This window comes from Lathyrus oleraceus, chromosome 3, assembly GCF_024323335.1.
Source record: "Lathyrus oleraceus cultivar Zhongwan6 chromosome 3, CAAS_Psat_ZW6_1.0, whole genome shotgun sequence".
Classification (NCBI taxonomy): domain Eukaryota; kingdom Viridiplantae; phylum Streptophyta; class Magnoliopsida; order Fabales; family Fabaceae; genus Lathyrus; species Lathyrus oleraceus.
Window position 1 is genome coordinate 245,471,915 of NC_066581.1, and position 5,680 is coordinate 245,477,594.

A 5,680-nucleotide genomic window follows, 5' to 3' on the forward strand; every position below is an offset into this window, starting at 1 on the left:
CAAAACATGTATAGATTCCCTTTGGAAATTTTCAACAAAAACAAGCATCTTCAAGCCCTTCTGTTTCAATGATGCAAGCCTCAAATGGGAAAACCTCCAAAATCAAAGTTATAGATCTTTTCAAGATGATAAATTTAAACTTAAATTTTGCATCATTTGGATTTTTCATGAGAAAGTTATGGGCACTTGAAGTTGGGCATTTTTCAAATTCAATGACTTAGGTCTAAAGTGACCTATAATGTTTTGTATTATCACATGTATTTCTTTTAGGATTATGAAATTTTGTCCAACATAAAATTTTAATTAGACATCTTAATATTTCCAATTCAATTGGTCTCACCTCAAAATCATAAAAATTAAGGAAGTTAGGTCCTTGGGAAGTTGACCCAAAATTAGGGTTTCAGTCAAAATGACCTATAATGTTTTGAAATTAATGATGACATTACAAGTCTCAAATGGATTTTTGATGAACATGAAAGTTGTTCATATGGTTCTTAAGAACAGGTTTTCTCTTGGGGTCATATTCATTCGACAAACACATCAAAAGTTGTATCTTAGTGGATCTCGGTTTAGTCAGATGACTTGATTGGTCAACTTCTCAAGGCCAAACTTCAAATCTTGATGAATGAATGATTGAGGATCCTCAAATAGGCCCATATATGCATAAAATAATGAATTAAAGAACTTCCCTTGATTGAATTTGATCATAGGTTGAGGTTGCTTCATGAGCAAGGAACAGTCAATGCACAATTGAATTAGGGTTTCCTTGGGAAACAATCCTCAATCCCTTTGGGTTATCTTCATCAAATTGGCAAATTGAGATACTTGGGAGACATATATGATGATTAGGAGCTTTGGGGACCATTTTCATTCTTTTTCTTATCTTCATCTAGCCACTTCATTGAGCTTAGGAGCCTCCTAGGAGCAAAGGGGAGCACATGATCACTTGAGCTTCAAAACAAAAGAGGTAGTGACATATTTTTGTGCTTTTGGTTAGTAATCAAAATAAGAAAGCAATAATATACAATACAATCATGCTTGGTGGTCTCAAACCAACTCACACAAGTCCCACCCCTAGGTTTAAGGAGTCACACATGCTATGATCCTTGAGGCAATGCAATGAGCAATGATATGATACCATGAGGGATCTTAGGGTCAAAATTAGGGTCTTACAGTTGGCTACACATATGGAGATATGGTTGATGATATTGATTCTAGAAAATCTACTTCTAGATAGATGACGACTTTTGCAACGAGAGCAATGTCTTGGAAATTAAGGTTACAAAAGTGTGTTTCTTTATCTACTACCGAGGCTGAGTATATTGTACCAACTGAAGCAACTAAAGAAATTTTATAGATGAAGAAATTCCTAAAATAATTGGGTGTTAAATAAGAGAATTTTGTGTTGTTATGTGAAAGTCGGAGCGCAATTAATCTTGGTAAGAATTCATCATTTCTTTTCAGATCAAAGAATATTGAGGTGCAATATCATTGGATACGGGACACATTGGAGACAAAGTTGTTTTCAATTGAGAATATCCATACTGATAAGAATGATTCATATATGATGACAAAGATGGATTCTGGCTATGGAAGAAGAACTGAATCAATTCACCAGAAACGATGTTCGGGATCTTGTTTAGAAACCAAAAGGTTTCCACGTCATTAAAACCAGATGGGTCTTCATAAACTAGCTGAATAAGAAAGGAGAAGTTGTCAGAAACAAAGCTCGACTGGTAGCACAAGGTTATAGTCAGCAAAAAGGTGTAGACTATATATAAACCTTTGCTCTAGTTGCTAGGTTAAAGTCTCTTCGTCTTTTAATTTCTTTTTCCAAGTTAGAACATTATCCTTAAAGGAATAAAAGTTTCTAAAGAAAAGATTATGAAGTAAAGCCTATCAGAATGATGATGTTATCAACCAGTGCTTTGGACAACATCAACTAACTTCTGAAGATAAACCAGATTCTGACTGAATATTCACTCTGGTACGTCAAAAGGTAAATCAGGAAAGTGTTCTTTTATTTTGATTTTATCTTTATAGGACTATAGATCTCAGGGGGAGCTTTGTGCTTCTGTAAGATGTATTCTTTTGTGATTACCCTGTACAAAACTGTTCATCAAAATACATGTTTTGTCATCAGCATAAAGGGGGAGATTGTTAGAACAAGATTTGGTTCTACATTTATACCTTGAGTTCTGATTATAACAATAGTGTATTTGTGTGAGAACAATTTTGGCACCCTAATGGTTTGTTATTGTGTAACGTTAACAACCAGTTCTGATTCTAATCATCTGATGTGCAACATCATCAGTTTCTGAACTTTGCGTTCCAAATCCACTTTTGCGCCTACCATTAGAAGTTCTGAAAGACATCAATATTATTGTTGCAATGGTTTTTCTACTTCTGTGTTATTTCACCCATCAGAATCTTCTGAGGAGACATTATATTGTTGTTGCAATATTCTCTCAATTCTTGCTTCTAGACGTGACTCTGATCACCAAACTTCTGAAGAATGGCAAGCTTCTGAAGTTGTGTTCTGTAGCTGAAGATTCTGAAGATCTCAAAACAGACGATTGAAGTTATCAAGGTTCTAACTGAGGATTCTGAAGACTATGAAGATTCTGAAGATACTGAAGACCTCAAGCCAAACTACTGACACTGTCAAGGTTCTAAGGTTTTGAAGTTTCTGAATCCAACTCTCTACTTCTTCACTCCATGCTTCAATCATCTTTCATCATAAGCCAATGAATTTGAAGATAAGATAAAAATGGGAAAGTGATCAAATAGTACATGGTACAAATTGAACAACCTTTCCACTACCTAATTTTGTGGGCAAGGATAATACTATACATCACACCTGTCACTGAATTTGTGGGCAAAATGACAATACGTGGTTTCATTCCTTTCCCATCCAACAGTGGACAGACGCTTAAAGGAGCTTTTCCCATTTTTCCCTCCAACGGTCACATGCTTACTCTATATAAGCATGCATTGGAGACTTAAAGAGAACGCGGATTTGCACAAGTATTTTGACAAGCTACTTTTCTTTGTGAAAAGTTATCATTCTTCGTATACAATTTTCTTTAAGTGTTTGTTATTCATTTGTGTAAAAACTACTTGTGTAGAAGCATCTTGTAGCACACTAAATATTCTTTGAACTATTTGTTTGAGTCCTTAAGGAGGTTATCCTTGAGAGGACAAAGAAAGTTGTTCTTTGTGAGTCCTTAAGGAGACTAAGGTTTAGTTGGATCCTTGAGAAGACAAAGAATGTTATTCTTTGTGTTTATTAGAATGTGTTGATTATAGTGGATTAAGTCCTTGTGTATAAGGCAAAATCACCTTGGCGGATGGACTGGATTAACTTTGAGTTCAAGCGAACCTGGATAAAAATCATTGTATTTTTAGCTCTTCGTTATTAACTTGTTAGTGGTGTTTTTGTTTTGGAAAAATCTTTTGCTTTTAAAAACCCAATTCAAACCACCATTTATTGTGTTTTTCACGCCTTCACTTCTTTGGGATTTTCTTTGACCTTGTACACTCATCTGGCACTTATAGGCCTTTTCCCTTCAGGAAAGTCAAATAGCTCCAAAGTCTTGTGCTTCTCAGTCGATTCTAGCTCCTTCTTCATGGCACAAGTCCACTTTCGATCACTCAAAACCTCTTCCATTTTAACAGGCTCAGATTTCGCGATAAGTAAAAATGGACGAAGTCACCATCATTATTAACTTTATTGTCCTGGAATAGATAACAATCTCGGAGTCTTGCAAGCAAACTGCTTTGCCTTGTTGATCTTCTCACGTTTTCTTCGATTCAGGCTTCAACGAGGGTTGTTTTTGCATTTTCAAGCAATGCATGAACCAATTTTTCAATGTTGTAACCGATTACAACCTATTGGTAACTGATTACATGCTGTTGTACTTATTTAATTACGTCAAAAACGTTGTCACTACTGATCACGATTATATTATTTGTTTCATCATACAACTTGTAACCATCGGTATAGTGATACCCTACAGTATCATATGCTCTCCCTTGTCATCAAGCTTCTTTCTTAGTTGATCCAACACATGTCGATATGCCACCAACCAAACACTCTAAAGTGGTTCATGTTCGATTTAAATATGGACCAAGACTCTTCTGGTGTGACATTTTCAACTTCTTTGTGGGGCATCTGTTCAATAGATAAGTGGTTGTGGAGACGACTTCTCCCCAAAATTCTTTCCCTTTAGCATGCTCCTTACCATGTTCATGATAGTTCGATTCTTTCTCTCATAAACACCTTTTTGATGCGGTGTATAAGGTGGCACTATCTCAGGCACAATGCCCTCTTAATCGCAAAACTTCCCAAAATCATATGAGACACATTCGCTTCCACCGTCCGTTTTGAGAACTTTGATTTTGTGACCTAATGTGTAGTATCAAAAATAAGTAGTTTTTGTATATCTTATCCATAGGGACTAGTGTGATATTATTGTCGTTCAACAATTAATATGATTTTAAGTAAGGTGATTGTGTGATATTTGTTTGCCTTGTTGTTCATTTAGCGACAGATGACTCGCTTAGCGAGTTGGTCTTTCTTCATTAGGAATCTTTCTTCCACATCAGCTTAAATCGCCTTATCTCTCTTAGAGAGTGTTGGCTCTCTTAGTGAGCTATCTCTATTTGACCTCGTTGTGCTGCGCTAAGCGAGACTGTTGATTTGGGGGATCTTGTGCATTCTGTCTAGCCTCACCTTGAGCTTTCTTTGACCTCATTAAGTGTGCTAAGCTTGATTTGGAGAAGACTATGATTTGGATTCAATTTTTAGGGCTTAAGTTATTGTATTATGATGAAAGTGTCCTCCTTAGTTTGTCAATTGTTATGGGTACTCCTGTTAAGGTAGATACTAACACCCTGAATGTAGAGAGGGGAAAGTTTACGGAAACTTACGTGCAGATTGATCTAACTTTGCCGGTTGTTGGAAAGGTTAAATTCTAATAGTCATTGGTACAACGTGCAATATGAAGCTTCACATCATTTTCTCTAGTTCTGGTTGTTATGGACAACACACCAGTGATTGCAAGAATACACCAGTTAAATTGACGCAAACGACCATTCCTACGATGGCGCAACCAATAGGTCCACCAAAAAATGATTTTGTCCATGAGCAAAGACTAAAGGAACGAAAATTGGAAGTGGGCCATGATAGCGCTGGAATTGTAGCAAAAGAGTATGGAGAAACAAATGCAGTTCATGTTGATTGGTTGGTGGTGTAGAGGAAAAACACAACAAAAGAGCCGACTATGGTCAAGGAAAATCTTTATCTGATAATGCGTCTAAGGATCCAAGGAGTCCTAAAATCAAGGGGATTGATGTTTCCTTAAAAGGAATAAGCCCTGACAACAAAACTGTTGGACCCGATCAATTTGACGCAATTTCCAAGAAACAACAACTTAATAAGAGTGTACCCATTCCGAACGCACGTCAGATGATACAAAGAGGGGACTCACACTCCAAGATTAAGTCTATCATTTTGGAACCACGTCTTACTATTAGTGGACCTTCGCACAAAATTGGGTTAACTTTTAACTCCTGTCCAACACAAAAGGGTGTGCATATCACAGCTAAATACACATATATCGCTCCCATAGTAAATTTAGGTTTAGAGACCATCACATGATACAATATTCTGCATTCT